The 18982-nt window shown below is 36.4% G+C and overlaps 1 long non-coding RNA gene across 1 annotated transcript in view; it reads right to left on the bottom strand.

The window, feature by feature from the left end:
• LOC100522921 (uncharacterized) overlaps positions 1-18982 on the bottom strand; it is a 273546-nt gene that overhangs the window by 3025 nt on the left and 251539 nt on the right. The window contains exon 4 of the long non-coding RNA XR_014837073.1: positions 1284-1652. This is a non-coding gene — a long non-coding RNA (uncharacterized LOC100522921). The remainder of the gene's footprint in view (positions 1-1283; positions 1653-18982) is intronic.

Here is an 18982-nt window from a genome sequence, read left to right as displayed (position 1 = left end):
CTCCCTGATAGAAAGGTAGCTCAAAATAAAAATTAATAGAATTTCTAGAAAATACATTTAAATTAATTAAAATTCAAACACATAAAATCCCTATGACTTTTATACTTAATAATTATCAACTTATCATCCCAATATTTTCAATAATTTTGATTTGGTACCTGAATTGTCACTTTGGTGACATCTTTCACTATAATATAGTCGTTAGGGTCTAAAAAATCTAAAATAGTCCCCACTATTTTTCTTTTAAGAATTTACTTCTTATGGATCATAAGAATGAGAATTTAGGACTTTAAATTCTTCCACATTCTGCTGGTCAATGAATATGTACTACAGGATGTAGTAATACCTAAGTCATTCCTCCACTCTGAACTCAATCCAATTCTGTTATTTGATTGTGGAAATGGATTTTGAACATGGGCCTGTTTGACTAATCAGATGATCATTTTCCTATTCTTTTCTATGTAAATGCTGAGTGGCAGAGCTGTATTTGTGAGGGCAATGATTTCATTACACCAACAGAGGGAACTGCCATTCCAGCAAAACAACTAAAGCCAAGTTGGCTAAGGGAAAATGTTCCCTATCACACTGAAGGAGCCACAGGAGGACTGCTGACAAAATGTCACCTCACACACAATGACTCCAGGATTACAGAAATCTAATTAGCCATTTCATTAACTGAGTCCTGTCTGAGGAGATGGTAAACAATGGGGACTTGGAAGCATCCATTCATCAGAAAACTGCAAAACTGTCAAAGGAGATTGTTCAATAATTGTTCCCTATATTTTTTCAGGTGGCAGAGGTGGGGCTAGGAAGGTTGAGTGACTTAGTAAAAGTGACTTTCCTCAGGTTTTTAAAAACTGAGGGCACTTTCAGGGCACTAAATCCACTGTTATGGATCTATTGACAATAATGCTTTAGAAATTTCATTTTTTTTTATCCCACACCAACTAATTAGGTAAACTTATAGACATGATGTTCCAAGGGTCACATTTGACAAAAGTTATTGAAAAGGAGCCATTGGGCACAATTGCTTTTTCATGTAGCACTTACACTAACTATCGATTTACCCAATTAGGTTAAAACCCTTTGAGGTCAGGTGCCTCATCTTACTAGGTTCTATATCTATAGCGTCTGAGACATTTTTGAAGTAATGAATAAGGGAATAAACAACTGTTAAAGAAATAAAGGATTTTAACTTGAAAATAACAAAGCAGTATGGATTCAAGAGAAATGGAAGGAAATTGATGCACTGTTACAATTTCTAATTTACTGAAACAACTCACCTGGTCTTCAGTTTAATTTCCTAGTAAAATGTTAAGAATTTCCACTGAATTTTGATGAGAATATTATTGCAGATAAAAAAAAATGGGAATAGATAGCAGTCAAGCCTCTGTCAATTGTACGTTTTTACTCTGGGGCTGGTTCATGGATCCTTAAATATTATTGCATATTAGCAAAACATACAGTGCATGATAAGTCAACTGCCACTTCTCTGGTATAATTGGTGGCTGCTGCTTTGTCACTTGGCCTCTCTCACCTTATAAATCAGAATTTTCGACTGAGTCCATGGTGAGAGCTTGTGATTTAATCGCAGCTGCTTTCAGGCTGTGGTTTTCAATACTTTAATGGAGAAGACAGTTGTATTGTTCATCCTGGAAGATATATAGAGAAAAATGAGGGAACATTCCTTCAAAAAAAAAAAATCACGCCCCCAAAATCAAACCCTGTTAGTAAAAAGTAATGGGAAGTAAAGGATAACCTGGACAGCTGTTCAAGGGATACTGGGAATGGCTCTACAAGATAACCAAGACTATCTTTCAATAGAAAGTACATTTAAGTCATCTAATACATGCATATGATTGAAGATATGCCACGTTCAGTACATTGAAGAATAATTTGTTGCCACTAAAGTTGTGAGGAGATTTTGTATTTTAGAACACCTTAAAGTTCACGTGAATGCCAGGGTTCTTAAATCAAGGGTGACTACATGTAAAGTAAGTGGGATGTTGCAGTGACTGCCAGGACAATCATGAAGTAAGAAGTTCTAACTAGCAGGTTGCCTTTTTTTGCACAGAATGCTGTTATAGGCCATTGACTGATGCTTGGAGGGAATAGTTTAGGTATTATAAGCATAATACAAAGATTTGTCTAGGAACCAAACTTTTATTTTACTATCCTCTATTTGTATCTCAGAATATAACACAGGACAGAACAAAAGGCCAAAATTCTAACCAATTAAGTGTAACTCTATGAACTATCACTTTCCAGAATGAAGAGGCTGTGATTCAGCTCCATAAGTTCAAGACACTGACACTTGCAAAGTTCACCTGTAGAAAAATAAAATTCCACTTGAATAACATAATGGTAATTCGGGACGTTTACTTTTTTTCAGATATATTGAATTTGTTCAAAAACTAATTTTCTACCTAGAGCAGGCACCAGAGCAAACAAACAAACCTAATAAAACAATATTGGTTTAGAATAGCAAACAATGAGATTAATGAAGTAATGCATTGTATTAGAGGAAACTGCACTAAAGAAACTTCAAATAACAGAATTGGTTACTTTAAGTTTTAAAGTAAAAAATAAAGTTCATTTAAAGATTTCTTCTCATCTTTATAGATTTTCAGGAGAAAATGTCATTGTAAAGACTGAATTTGAGCTGTTATCTTTTAAAAAGGGTTATCTATTAGCCATTTTATTGACTAGGATTAACAATGACCTCCTTCAATTAAGTGCAGCTACTTGTTTGTTTGAACTAAGGTCTCCTGGATATTTTACTATCATCAACTTTGATCATTGAAAGATAAGATCTTATAAATATAAATATTATATTTCTTAGTGAAAATAGACCACAAACAATCTTTTCCTTGAATTCCCAATTCCCATGTGAGACTAAAATATTTTTTTGGCTGCACCCACCCCCCACCACCATGACATGTGTATGTTCCCAGGCCAGGGATCAAACCAGAACCACAGCTGTGATCCTAGCCACAGCAATGACAACACCAGATACTTAACCTGTTGAGCCACCAGGGAACTCTGGAGACCAAAACATTTTTAAACAAGATCCTACTCCTACGTATTAATGTCTACTATTGTCTCAACCAAACAGTAGTCTCAGTTTCTTAATCTATAAATTAGGGCTAATAATAGTCACCATTCAAAAGGTCCTACAAATTATAAAGAGAATTGGTAGCAAATTTGGAAATATTCCCACTGAAAAACAAAATGATGTGCTTTTCTATATCACTCATATGAATAGCAGAGGCTCTTTTAATAAAACTCTAATTAATCAACTATTTGAAATATTAAGAGCTCTTCTTCTAGAAAAGAAATTGATGCTCAAAGCCCACTACACATTTATGGCATGTTGGCTCCCCTTTAGTACAGTGATTCTTAAAGTGTGGTCTAAGGAAGTTTGGGACATATTCTTACCATACTTTTAGAGTATGAGATGAAATTATTTTTATAACAACATTAAGACATTAATGGCCTTTTTCCAATGTTGTGACATAAATACTGATTTTACAAAACAAATGTGGTAAAAATAGCTACAGAAAGAATCATGGCAGCCACAGCAGACCGCATTAAGTAGTCACTGTGTTCTTCACTACCACACACTAACAAAATCTATACCAGTAATACACAGGAATTTCCTTGAGGAAAGTGTGGATAACACTAACCTTATAAAATCTTGACATTGCAGTACATTTTATTTTATTTAGTATTCTGGGTTATAAAATGGGAACCACTTCTGTTGAAAACAACAGTAAATGGTTATCTCTAGGGAAAGCACTTGTAAGGTTGTTTGAGTCATGCTGAATTAGCTACTTTTTTTTTTCACATAACATCTTTTTTCTCCCTGGAAAAGTGTCTGACAGGCAAACATTGGGTATTGAAGGTATTTGTGTATTTTTCTCCAAAAAGAAACAAAGCCAGCTGATCCCTGTAAGGAAAACAGTAGACTTTTTTTTTTTTTTTTTTTTTTTTTTGGTAACCAATGATATAATTGGATGTTTGAAATGAGAATATGGAATCTAAAATATGGCACAAATGAACCTACCTACAAAACAGAAACAGACTCACAGACATAGAAAACAGACTTGTGGCTGCCAAGGGGGAGGAATGAGAGAGTGCAATGGACTGGCAGTTTGGGGTTAGTAGATGCAACTATTACATTTAGAATGGATAAGCAATGAGATCCCACTGTATATATAGACCAGGGCAGTAAAAACCATAATGAATAATACAGAAGAACAAATTAGGAAGATAGAATAATGGAAATCACCCAAACAGGACAGTAGACAGAAAACCAAATGAAAAAACATGAAAGCAATTTAAGAGACCTATGGGATAATATAAAGCAGGCCCATCTATGCATAATAGGAATTCCAGAAGGAGTATAAAAAGATAAGGGGATAGAAAATATATTTGAAGAAATTATCGCTGGAAAATTCCCAAATCTAAAGGATACTGATGTCAAGATACAGGAAGCACAGAAGGCCCCAAACAAGTAGAACCCAAATAGACCCACACCAAGACACAGTATAATAAAAATGGCAAAAGTTAATCATAAAAGAGAGGATCCTAAAGGCAGCAAGAGAAAAACAGAATGTTACCTATAAGGGAAACCCCCTTCAGGTTATCAGCTGATTTCTCTACAGAAACTCTACAGGCCAGGAGGGAATGGCAAGAGACATTGAAAGTGCTAAAAGGGAAAAATACACAACCTAGAATACTCTATCCATCAAGAATATAATTTAAAACAGAAGGGTAAATAAAAATTATTTTCCAACAAACAAAAGCTAAAAGAATAGAGCAATACAAAACCCAGGCTAAAAGAAATATTGAAAGAGCTTCTCTAAATCAAAAAGAAAGGAAGGAAAGAAAGGGAAAAAAAAAAGAAGAAGAGAGGATTGAGGAAACCACAATCAGAGAGCAGTCACTCAAAAAATCCAGCATAGATTTAATCATGAACATGTTTCAAACAAAATAAAATTAAAAAGAAAAAAAGAGTCATCAAAATCATAAAATGTGGGCAAGGAAATAAATAGATTCTTTTTAAATTTTTTTTCTTCTCTCTCTCTCTTTTTGTTTCTCTTCTTAATTTTAGTATAGTAATGAAGTGTTTGAACCTACAGGACTATCAGGCTAAAACACACAATTATAGGAAGGGGTTAGCATACTTAAAAAACAGGGAAACCACAAATCAAAACCAAACACTGCATTTACAAAAATGAAAAGAAAAACACTTAAGCAGAAAATAATTTGAGACCATCCAACCAAAAAAAAAAAAAGGAAGACTGGAGAATCATAGAATTAACTGGAATACGAGGTTTAAAATGGCAATAAATAATCATCTATTAATTATCACCTTAAATGTCAATGGACTGAATGCCCCAATCAAAAGACACAGAGTGGCTGAGTGGATAAAAAGGAAAAAACCTTCAATATGCTGCCTGCAAGAAACTCACCTTAGGACAAAGGACACATATAGATTGAAAGTGAAGAGGTGGGAAAAAATATTTCATGCCAATAGACATGACAGGAAAGCAGGAGTTGCAATACTCATATCAGACAAAATAGACTTTAAAACAAAAGACATAAAGAAAGACAAAGAAGGACACTATTTAATCATTAAGGGATCCATCCAAGGAGAGGATGTTACTATCATCAACATATATGCCCCAAATATAGGAGCACCCAGATACATACAACAAATATTAACAGACATAAAGGGAGATATTGATGAGAATACAATCATAGTAGGAGACCTTAATACGCCCCTCACATCAATGGACAGATCCTCTAGACAGAAAACCAATAAAGCAACAGAGATCCTAAAGGAAACAATAGAAAAGTTAGACTTAATTGACATGTTCAGGACACTAAATTAAAAAAAACAGAGTACACATTCTTCTCAAGTGCACATGGAACATTCTCAAGAATCGACCACATATTGGGACACAAAGCTAACCTCAACAAATTTAGGAACATAAAAATTATTTCAACTATCTTCTCTGACCACAAATACCATGAAACTAGAAATCAACCACGGGAAAAGAAATGAGAAAAAACCTACTACATGGAGTCTAAACAACATGCTACTAAAAAACCAATGGGTCAATGAGGAAATCAAGAAGGAAATTAAAAAATACCTTGAAACAAATGATAATGAAGACACAATCTTTCAAAATCTATGGGAGGCCACAAAAGCAGTGCTCAGAGGAAAATTCATAGCAATACAGGCCTTGCTCAAAAAAGAAGAAAGATCCCAAATTGACAACTTAACCCTCCACCTAAACATATTAGAAAAAGAAGAACAAAAAAGACCTAAAGTCAGCAGGAGGAAGGAAATTATAAAGATCAAAGAAAAAAATCAATAAAATAGAGACTCAAAAAACAATAGAGAAAATTAATAAAACCAAGAGCTGGTTCTTTGAAAAGGTAAACAAAATTGACAAACCCCTGGCTAGACTTACTAAAAAGAGGAGAGAAAGAACCCAAATAAACAAAATTAGAAATGAAAAAGGAGAAATCACAAGAGATACTGCAGAAATACAAAAAAAACCATAAGAGAATACTATGAACAGCTATATGCCAACAAATTTGACAATCTGTAGAAATGGACAATTTTCTAGAATCTTACAGCCTGCCAAAACTGAATCAAGAAGAAATAGATCAACTGAACAGACCAATCACTAGAAATGAAATTGAATATCTCATAAAAACACTCCCTACAAATAAAAGTCCAGGACCGGGTGGCTTCACATGTGAATTCTACCAAACATACAAAAAGAAACTTATACCCATCCTCCTTAAACTTTTTCAAAAGGTTGAAAAAGAAGGAACACTCCTAAAGACATTCTATGATGCCATCATCACCCATATTTCAAAACCAGACAAAGATGTCACCAAAAAAGAAAACCATAGGCCAATATCTTTGATGAATATAGATGCAAAAATTCTCAACAAAATTTTAGCCAACCAAATCCAACAACATATAAAAAAGATCATACAGCTCGACCAGGTGGGATTCATGCCAGGTTCACAAGGATGGTTCAACACATGCAAATCAATCAACGTCATACACCACATTAACAAAAAAAAAAGTCAAAAACCACATGATCATCTCAATACATGCAGAAAAAACATTTGACAAAGTCCAACATCCATTCATGATCAAGACCCTTGCCAAAGTGGGTATAGAGGGAACGTTCCTGAACATAATCAAAGCCGTTTATGACAAACCCACAGCAAATATAATACTCAATGGAGAAAAGCTGAAAGACTCTCACTCAAATCTGGAACAAGACAGGGATGCCCACTCTCACCACTGCTCTTCAACATAGTTTTGGAAGTCCTAGCCACAGCAATTAGACAAACAAAAGAAATAAAAGGCATTCATATAAGAAGAGAAGAGATAAAACTGTCACTGTATGCAGATGACATGATACTATACATACTATACATACAAGGACTCAACCCAAAAACTACTTGAACTGATTAATAAATTCAGCAAAGTAGCAGGATGTAAGATTAACATTCAGAAATCAGTTGCATTTCTATACACCAACAATGAAATATTAGAAAAGGAATACAAAAATACAATACCTTTTAAAATTGCACCTCAAAAAATCAAATACCTTGGAATACAGCTGACCAAGGAGGTAAAGGACCTATATGCCGAGAACTATAAAACTTTAATCAAAGAAATCAAAGAAGATGTAAAGAAATGGAAAGATATTCCATGTTCATCAATTGGAAAAATCAATATCATAAAAATGGCCATACTACCCAAAGCAATCTACAGATTCAATGCAATCCCTATCAAATTACCCATGGCATTTTTCACAGAACTAGAACAAACAATCCAAAAATTTATATGGAACCACAAAAGACCCAGAATTGCCAAAGCAATCCTGAGAAACAAAAACCAAGCAGGGGGCATAACTCTCCCAGACTTCAAGCACTATTATAAAGCCACAGTCATCAAAACACTGTGGTACTGGTATCAAAACAGACAGACAGACCAATGGAACAGAATAGAGAGAACCCAGAAATAAACCCAGACACCTATGGTCAATTAATCTTTGACAAAGGAGGCAAGAGCATAATAAGGGAAAAAAGAAAGTCGATTCAGCAAGCATTGCTGGTAAACCTGGACAGCTGCATGCAAAGCAATGAAATTAGAACACACCCTAACACCATGCACCTAAATAAACTCAAAATGGCTGAAAGACTTAAGTATAAGACAAGACACATCAAAATCCTACAAGAGAACATAGGCAAAACACTCTCTGACATCAACATCATGAATATTTTCTCAGGTCAGTCTCCCAAGGCAACAGAAATAAGAGCAAAAATAAACCAATGGGACCCAATCAAACTGACAAGCTTTTGCACAGCAAAGGAAACCAAAAAGGAAACAAAAAGACAAGTTAACAGAATGGGAGAAAATAGTTTCTAACGATGCAATGGACAAGGGCTTAATCTCTAGAATATACAAGCAACTTATATAACTCAACAGCAAAAAGCCAATCACCCAATGGAAAAATGGGCAAAAGACCTGAAGAGACTGCTCTCCAAGCAAGACATACAGATGACCAACATGCACATGAAAAAATGCTCAACATCTCTGATTATAAGGAAATGCAAATCAAAACTACCATGAGATACCACCTCACACCAGTCAGAATGGCCATCATTCATAAGTCCACAAATAACAAGTGCTGGAGGGGGTATGGAGAAAAGGGAACTTCCTGCACTGCTGGTGGGAATGTAAACTGGTATAGCCACTATGGAGAACAGTTTGGAGATACCCTAGAAATCTATACATAGAACTACCATATGACCCTGCAATCCCACTCTTGGGCATATATCCAGACAAAAGTTTCCTTGAAAAAGACACATGCACCCGCATGTTCATTGTAGCACTATTCACAATAGCCAAGACATGGATACAACCCAAATGTCCATCAACAGATGATTGGATTAGGATGAGGTGGTATGTATACACAATGGAATACTACTCATCCATAAAAAAAAGAACAACATAATGCCATTTGCAGCAACATGGATGGAACTAGAGACTCTCATCCTGAGTGAAATAAGTCAGAAAGACAAAGACAAATACCATATGATATCACTTATAACTGGAAATCTAATATATGGCACAAATGAACATTTCCACAGAATAGAAAATCATGGACTTGGAGAATAGACTTGTGGCTGCCCAGGGGAAGGGGAGGGAGTGGGAGGGATCTGGAGCTTGGGGTTATTGGATGCAGCTTGGAATGGATTTACAATGACATCCTGCTGAGTAGCACTGAGAACTATGTCTAGATACCTATATAGCAACAGAACAAAGGGTGGGGGGAGAAAAAAAAGTATACATGTAAGAGTAACTTGGTCCCCATGCTGTACAGTGGAAAAAAATTTTTAAAAATTTAAAAAAGTAAGGAGTTCCCGTGGTGGCGCAGTGGTTAACGAATCCGACTAGGAAACATGAGGTTGCAGGTTCGATCCCTGCCCTTGCTCAGTGGGTTAAAGATCCGGCGTTGCCGTGAGCTATGGTGTAGGTCGCAGACGCGGCTCGGATCCCGTGTCACTGTGGCTCTGGCATAGGCCAGTGGCTACAGCTCCGATTAGACCCCTAGCCTGGGAACCTCCATATGCCGCGAGAGTGGCCCAAGAAATGGCAAAAAGACAAAAAAATAAAAAATAAAAAATAAAAAAAGTAAAATAAAATCAACCTTTAAGAAATTATCCCTTGGTGTTTTTCTCATAACATGAACAGTGATATCCAAAATAGTATTAATAGGCTTTTCCAGCACTATTCTCCTTGCCAAATGTATGTCTGTGTGTGAGGCTATTTTTTGTTTTTGTTTTTTAACATGTACTCAACATGTAGCACATCACAATAGACTGCATGCCTATGAAAATATGAAAATCCAGTTATCTTTATTAAATCCTTAAATATTTGATATTAGCAAAAAAAAGAAATAAAGTAATGCTTCTTTTCTTACTAATTATTTTCGTTTTGAAAAATACAACTATCTTTCATAGTCATATTAGTCTATCAATAATTAAAGGGTTTATTATTTTAATAAATAAATATTATAAAAATGTCAAATACAGATAGTATTTGTAGACATAAACCTATAAAAAAAGGCTCTTTGGGATCCTAATAGATTTTAAGACTATAATGGATATTGAGACCAAAATGTATGAAAACTGTGATTTGACCACATATATGTACTTTTATTCCCACCAAAAGAGAGGACATGAATTTCTAAACCAGCTAATATCTGTTGTATTTATTATAATTAGATAATTTATAAAACATTATTTTCAATGTTGAATTTTATGTGTAGCAAGAGTTTTAATTTCTGATGTTTCTGTGAAAACTAAGTTAAAGTGATTTTTTTTAAAGAAGAGTTTATAAATTAGATATGGTGCAGGTAAATGTAAAAAACTGAGTTGAATTATTATAAAAATCTGGAAGGATTCTGCCCATAGCTTGTAATTTCTTTAAATTCTTACTATTTCTTTAAAAATGCAAATTAATTTTATTTTACATTACAATTTATGTAACACAGGAAAATAAAGTGAAATTGAATCAGCAGAACCACATGCTCTGAAAAGATCTGTTCCTACCAAAAAAATCTGGCTAATGATGAGCCTACATGTTTTAACTAAGAAGGTATTCAAAATATATATGCATTATTTTTAATGACATTACATTATGATCAATTTTGAATTTAATCGACCAAATACTAGTCATTCTAACAACTGTATTGAACTTTAAGTTTTGTTACAGTTTGCAGAAATCAATAATCCTCCAGAATGGTTCTTGTAATTAATAACATAAATCTGATTTTTTGATATTGAGACATGATCTATGTAAAATAAACTCATTCATCTTTGGTACATGTTTGATAAGTTTTTGATAATTATACCCAGATGCAACCATCCCACCAATCTTGAAATAGAACATATCCATTATCTAAGAATGATACTTTATGTATAAATCCCTCTTAATCCCACCATATAGAAAGCCATTATTCTGAGTTATTTTGACATAGATTGCTTTTGCCTTATACTGAATTTCATATAAATAAACTCATGCAATATCGCAGTGTAAGTCCTGACAGTTGTTTCTTTCTTTGCTGTTTTTCTTCCTAATACAAATGTCCAACTTCAGCTTTTATTTCTGAGGAATCCATTTCAAACCACCTAGAACTTTGATCACTAGTGTTGGAAAAGTTCCTAAAATAAGCAAGCCCAAACTTGACTTCTCTTGAAAAATGATAGAACACATAAGCAGAACATCCTGGATTTTGTTGTATGTAGGTATAGGTAATTACTGTCAATGTGCAGTCAATGTATATAAGATAAACACTTAAGGGAAAGTCACATCAGCTTATACATCCCACAGAGCTCAAATCTCACAGAAACTCTGCTAGGAAATCTTAGACAACAGGCATTTAGTAATCTGCATGCCCAAAATAAAATAACTACAGGTGGCAGAAAAATGTCCAGATCTGTGTAAACTACCTTGAATATAGGCAGATAGCAAGCAAATGAAAAAAGCAAGCAAACTGAGAAGATAGAAGTGGATTCTAACAAACATACATTTCCTTATGTGGCTACTTTAGATCTAGAGGAAAATCATAAAATGCAAAAGTGTTGCATCTGAACCAAAATTCTACCAAGTGATGAAGATAAGCACTTTGCTGTTAGTCCTGGAAGCCTACATTGACTTGAAACATTAGGCTGCATGGTCACTGTGACTCATGAGATAGTTTTATTCATTGAAAAGAGTATATGCAGAATGTTTATGGGATAAACCAAGTTATTTATCAATATCACTAATCTAATGTCTCAACTCTCCAACTTTGTTTAGTTTAAAATTAAGATGTGTCCCTCAAGAGAGTGTGGCCACGTGACACAGCAGGATGACCCTGAGCTCACTTACTCCCACAGGCACCCAAATTACAACTATGTACAGAGCAGATATTTATGAGAACCACCTTAAGAGTAGCAGAAAAGATGTTCGTCAGTGAAGATATAAAGAAGGTATCAAAAAGAGATGGGTAGGAGGGGCAAAGATGCAGTATGGTCAAGACCCATACCCCCAGGAAGGTGACCCCCTCATTAGAGGATAATCGCAGTTGCAGAGGTTCTCCCCAAGAGAGTGTCTGGACACTTAAGAGTTCTTTAAGGTTTGGGTTTTAATAACTCACTCCTAAATTAAGAGCAAGAACCCTGCTTAGTATATAAAAGGGTTATTTGACTTATAGTTTATGACAGCTTTATAATGGTTTTCCTTGGAAATTTATGCCAAAACAATTTTAAACCTAAGTTTGGATAGGAATTATTCTGTCTATCCCATTTGTCTCAAAAATTATGGACTTTATTAGTGTCTTTCTGAAGATCCAAAATTCTTAATCTAGGAAGTTCCCATTGTGGCTCAGCAGTAACGAGCTTGGCTAGTATCCATGAGAATGTGGGTTCAATCCCTGGCTTTGCTCAGTGGGTTAAAGATCTGGCATTACCGTGAGCTGTGGTGTAGGTCACAGATGCAGCTCAGATCTGGTGTTGCTGTTGCTGTGGTATAGGCAGGCAGCTGTAAGTCCAATTCGACTTCTAGCCTGAGAATTTTCAAATGCCCAAATTGAGGTACGAAAAAGAAAAAAAAATCCTTAATCTAAACATATCATTTTGGATGTGATTAAGATGGAGGAATAGAAGGACTGGAGCTCAGCTTCTATCCTAAAAACAACAAAATTCACAATTAAAGGCTAAGCAATCTTCAATCATATGGACTGGAAACCTTCAAAAAGACAGCCTACTCCAGAAGACCAAGAGGAGGCCACATTAAGAGGTAGGAGGGGAGATTATGTAATATAAACAACCCCATACCTCCTGGGTGGGAAGCCCCACAGACTGGAAACTAACTGGTTCACAGAGACTCACCTACAGGAGTGAGAGTTCTGAGCTCCACATCAAAATCCCACATGTGGAGATCTGGCACTGGGAGAAAGAGCCCCTGGAGCATCTGGCATTGAAGGCCAGTGCAGCTTGTGTGCAGGAGCTCCATGGGACTGTGGGAAACGGAGACACCATTCTTAAAAGGCACACACAGACTTTCACATGCACTGGGTCCCAGGGCAAAGCAAAGTCTCCATAGGAGTCTGGGTCAAACTTGACTGCAGTTCTTGGAGGACATCCTGGGAAAACAGGGGTGAATGTGGCTTGTTGTGAGGGAAGGTCATTGGAAGCAAAGCTCTCAGGAATATTCAGCAGGATGCCTTTCTCTAGAAGTGGCCATTTGGGGACAATCTGGCCCCACCCATCAGTCAGCCCTGAGAAGCCCCAGGGCAAACAACAATCCAGGTGGGATCACAGCCCCACCCCTCAGTAAACAGGCTGCCTAAAGGCCCCTCAGGCACACAGCTGCCTCTAATCCCATCCAGAGACAAAGCCCCACCCAGCAGAGGGACTAAAATCAGCTCTACCTACAAATGGGCAGGCATCAGTCCCTCCCATCAGGAAGCCTAGGCAAGCCCCTGTACCAACTTCAGCCACAAGGGGGGCAGCCACCAGAAGTAAGAGAGGCTACAACTCTATTATCTGTAAAAAGGTCACCAGACCAAAAACCCATAAAAATGAAGACAGGGAACTATAACTCAGATGAGGGAGAAAGGAAAAACCTCAGAAAATCAGCTAAGTGATGAGATTCTCAGCCTCCAGGAAAAAGACTTTAGACTATTGATGCTGAAGATGATGCAAGACATTGGAAATAAACTGGAGGAAAAGATGGATAGCTTACGGGAAACACTGACCAAAGAGATACAAGATATAAAACGTAAACAAGAAGAGATACAAAATAAATAACTGAAATAAAAAATTCACTAGAAGCAGCTAACAGCAGAATACAGGAGGGAGAAGAATGAAAAAGCGATGTGGAGGACAGATTAGTAGAAATTATGGATGTGTAACAGAAAAGAGCAAAAAGATTGAAAAGTGAAGAGCATCTCTGAGAACTATGGGACAATGTAAAATGCACCAACATCGTATTCTAGGGCTGCTAGAAGGAGATGAGAGAGAGAAGTTTCCTAACATGGGAAAGGAACCACTCACTCAAATCCAGGAAGCACAACGAGTACCATATAAAATAAACCCAAGGAGGAATACACTGAGACACATATTAATCAAACTGACCAAAATTCAAGACAAAGAGAAAATCTTGAAAGCAGCTAGGGAAAAGAAATAACATACAAGGGAACCCTGGTAAGGTTATCAGCAGATTTTTCAGCAGAAACTTTGCAGGCCAGAAGGGAGTGGCATGATATACTTAACATGATGAGAGGAAAAAACCTCCAACCAAGATTCCTTTACCCAGCAAGGCTCTCATTCAGATTTGAAGGAGAAATCAAAACCTTCACAGATAAGCAAAGGCTGAGAGAATTCAGCAACACTAAACCAGCCTTACAACAAATACTAAAGGAACTTCTCTAGGGAGAAAAGAAAGGACAGAAACAGGAACCAAAATACCACACATGGCAAGGCTTACCAGTAAAGGTACATATACAGTAAAGATACGACATCCTCCATAAACAATCATGCCACCAAAATCCGAAATCATGAGAAGAGGTGGGTACAAATGCAGGACACTGGAGATGAACTTGCAATTAAGAGAACAACAACTTAAAACAGTCTCATATACATATAGACTCTTATATCAAAGCTTCAGAATAACTGCAAACTAAAAATCTACAATTGATACACAAAGAAAAATCAGCTCAAATACAGTACTAAAGATAGTCATCAAACCAGAGAGGAGAGGACAAGAAAAGAAAGGAAGAAAAAAGGGCAACAAAAACAAATCCAAAGCAATTAATAAAAGGGCAATAAGAACATACATATCAATAATTACCTTAAATATTAATGGTCTAAATGCCCCAACCAAGAGACATAGACTGGCTGAATGGATATAAAACAAGATCCATATATATCCTGCCATCAAGAGACCCACTTTACTTCTAGGGGCACATACAAATTGAAAACGAGAGGATGGTAGAAAATATTTCATGCAAAGGGGGATCAAAAGAAAGCTGGAATAGCAATACTCATGACAGACCAAATAGACATTAAAACAAAGACTATTTTAACGGACAAAGAAGGTTATTACATAATGATCAAAGGATCAATCCAAGAAGAAGATATAACAATTTTAAATATCTATGCACCCAACATAGGTTCACCACAATATATAAGGCAACTGCTAACAACCTTAAAAGGACAAATCAACAATAACACAATCATAGTGGGGGACTTGAACACCCCACTTACAGCAATGGAGAGGTCATCCAGACATATGCAAATATATGCCAATAAAACAGAAAACCTAGAAGAAATGGACAAATTCTTAGAAAAGTACAATCTTCCGAGACTAAACCAAGATGAAATAGAAAAGATGAATGGAGCAATCACAAGAACTGAAATTGAAACTGTGATTAAAAAACTCCCAACAAGGAGTTCCCCTCATGGTGCAGTGGTTAACGAATCCAACTAGGAACCATGAGGTTGCGGGTTCAATACCTGGCCTTGCTCATTGGGTTAAGGATCCGGCATTGCTGTGAGCTGTGGTGTAGGTTGCAGACGCGGCTGGGATCCCGCATTGCTGTGGCTCTGGCATAGGCTGGCAGCTGCAGCTCCAATTCGACCCCTAGCCTGGGAACCTCCATATGCCGCGACAGCGGCCTGAGAAAATGGCAAAAAGACAAAAAAATAACTCCCAACAAAAAAAATGTCCAGGACCAGATGGCCTCATAGGCAAATTTTATCAAACATTTAGAGAAGAGTTAATGCCTCTCCTACTGAAACTATTCCAAAAAATTGCAGAGGAAGGGATACTCCCAAACTCATTCTATGAGGCCACCATCACCCTGATACCCCAACCAGACAAAGACTCCACAAAAAAAGAAAACTACAGGCCAATTTCACTGATGAACATCAATGCAAAAATCCTCAACAAAACACTAGCAAACACATCCAACAATACATTAAAAGGATTGTACATCATGATCAAGTCGGATGTATCCCAGGGAGGCAAGCATTCTTCAATATCCACAAATCCATCAGTGTGATACACCACATTAACAAACTGAAAAATAAAAACCATAGGATCCTCTCAGTAGATGTGGAAAAAGCCTTTGACAAAATCCAACACCCATTTCTGAGAAAAACCCTTCAGAAAGTGGGCATAGCGGGAACCTAGCTCAACATAATAAAGGCCATCCATGACAAACCCACAGCTAACATCATTCGCAATGGTGAAAAGCTGAAAGAATTCCCGCTGAGACCAGGAACAAGACAAGGATGTCTGCTCTCGCCACTACTCTTCAACATAGTTTTGGAAGTCCTAGCCACAGCCATCCAAGAAGAAAAAGAAATAAAAGGAATCCAAACTGGAAAGGAAGAAGTAAAACTATCACTATGAGCAGATGACATGATACTATGCCTAGAGAATCCTAAAGACTCTACCAGAAAACTGTTAGAGCTCATCCACGAATTTGGCAAAGTCGCAGGATACAAAATCAATACACAGAAATCGACGGCATTTCTATACACTAACAATGAAAGACCAGAAAGAGAAATTAGGGAAGCAATCCCTTTTACCATCGCATCCAAAAGAATAAAATACCTAGGAGTAAACCTACCCAAAGAGACAAAAGACCTGTACTCTGAAAACTATAAGCCACTGATGAAAGAAATCAAAGAGGACACAAATAGATGGAACGACATACCATGCTCTTGGATTGGAAGAGTTAATATTATCAAAATGATTATATGACCGAAGGCAATCTACAGATTCATTGCAATCCCTATCAAATTACCAAGGACATTTTTCACTGAACTCGAACTAAATATTTTAAAGTTTGTTTGGAAGCACAAAAGACCCAGAATAGCCAAAGACATCCTGAAAAAGAAAAATGGAGCTGGAGGAATCAGGCTCCCGGACTTAAGACTATACTACAAAGACACAGTCATCAAAACTGTATAGTACTGGCAGAAAGACAGATATATAGATCAGTGGAACAGGATAGAAAGCCCAGAATTAAACCCATGCACCTACAGCCAACTCATCTATGACAAAGGAGGCAAGACTATACAATGGAGAAAGGACAGCTTGTTCAATAAGTGGTGCTGGGAAAACTGGACAGCCACAGGTGAAAGAGTGAAATGAGAACACTCCCTAACACCATACCAAAAATAAACTCTAAAGGAATTCAAGACCTATATGTAAGACCAGACACTATAAAACTCTTAGAGGAAAACATAGGCCAAACACTCTCTGACATAAATGATAGCAACATCTTCTCAGATCCATCTCTTAGAGTACTGACAATAAAAACAAAAATAAACAAATGGGACCTACTCAAACTTAAAAGTTTCTGTACAGCAAAGGAAACCCTAAAGAACACAAAAAGACAACCACAGAATGGGAGAAAGTCTTTGCAAGTGAACCGACTGACAAGGGATTAATCTCCAAACTTTGTAAACACCTTCTGTAGCTCCATACCAAAAACACAAACAACCCCATCAAAAAATAGGCAGAAGATCTAAACAGACAGTTCACCAAAGAAGACATACAGATGGCGAAAAAACACATGAAAAGGTATTCAACATCACTCGTTATTAGAGAAATGCAAATCAAAACCACTCTGAAGTTCCACCTTACACCAGCCAGAATGGCCAGCATCCAAAAGTCTACAAACAATAAGTGCTGGTGAGGGTTTGGAAAAAAAGGAACCCTATTCCACTGTTGGTGGGATTGTCAATTGGTGCAACCACTGTGGAAAACAGTATTGAGATCCCTCAGAAAACTAAGCATAGAACTACCATTTGATCCAGCAATCCCACTCCTGGGCATCTATCCAGAGAAAACCATGATTCGCAAAGACCCAGGTACTCCAGTGTTCATTGCAGCACTATTTGCAATAGCCAAGACATGGAAACAACCTAAATGTCCATCAATAGAGGAGAGTAGTGGATCAAGAAGGTGTGGTACATATACACAACAGAATATTACTCAGCCATTAAAATGAATGTAATACCAGCATTTTTAGCAACATGGATGTACCTAGAAATTATCATGCTAAGTGAAGTCAGCCGTACAATGAGATACCAACATCAAATGCTTTCACTGACATGTGGAATTTGAAAAAAGGACAAACTGAACTTTTTGCAAAACCGAAGCTGACTCACAGACATTGAAAAACTTATGGTCTCCAGAGGAGACAGTTTGGGGGGTGGGGGGATATGCTTGGGTTGTGGGTTGGAAATCTTGTGAAATTGGATTGTGATGATCATTATACAACTACAGATGTGATAAAAAATAAATAAAATAAATTTGTAAGCAATGAAAAGAAAAAAAATAATTACAAGAATGTACTGTGGCATTCGTAACATTGACATAATGTGTAAACCAATAATACACAAATAAAACTCAAAAGGGACAAAAAATTTAAAAATCAGCATATCATTTTCCCTTAATGGATAGCTTATGTATCACCCTACATATTTATTGGTAGCACTTACCACTTTGTATTCTTTCATGTATCCCTGACAGTAATATTTGAGGTTTTATTTGTCAGAAGGTAAGACTGATTTGTCTGTGTACACTGAGCACCCAATATTAGTCAAAAATTATATTTTTTGAAATATTCAATGTTGAATGGAGTTTTTTTTTGGATTGGGATCAGATCAATAATATCTTATAACCCTGACGTTCATGTCCTTGATAATAAAGATTAAATAATTCAAGCCACCAATTTAAAAACCAAAGCAAAAATGCCTCTCTTTTGCTGAAATAGTTTTCCTTTATATTCTTATAGCAATAGGTTATGGCTTATTTAAAAAAAAGAAAAGACCTTTTTACATTGTCTCTGTTGGGACTTGAGTTAAT

This window comes from Sus scrofa, chromosome 2, assembly GCF_054392235.1.
Source record: "Sus scrofa isolate SSC_HxYL_T2T_F1_AM1 chromosome 2, Sscrofa_HxYL_maternal_Yorkshire_Landrace_v2.0, whole genome shotgun sequence".
Taxonomy (NCBI): Eukaryota; Metazoa; Chordata; class Mammalia; order Artiodactyla; family Suidae; genus Sus; species Sus scrofa.
Note: the sequence above shows the minus strand (reverse complement) of the source record. Positions and strands in the feature narration are given on the sequence as shown.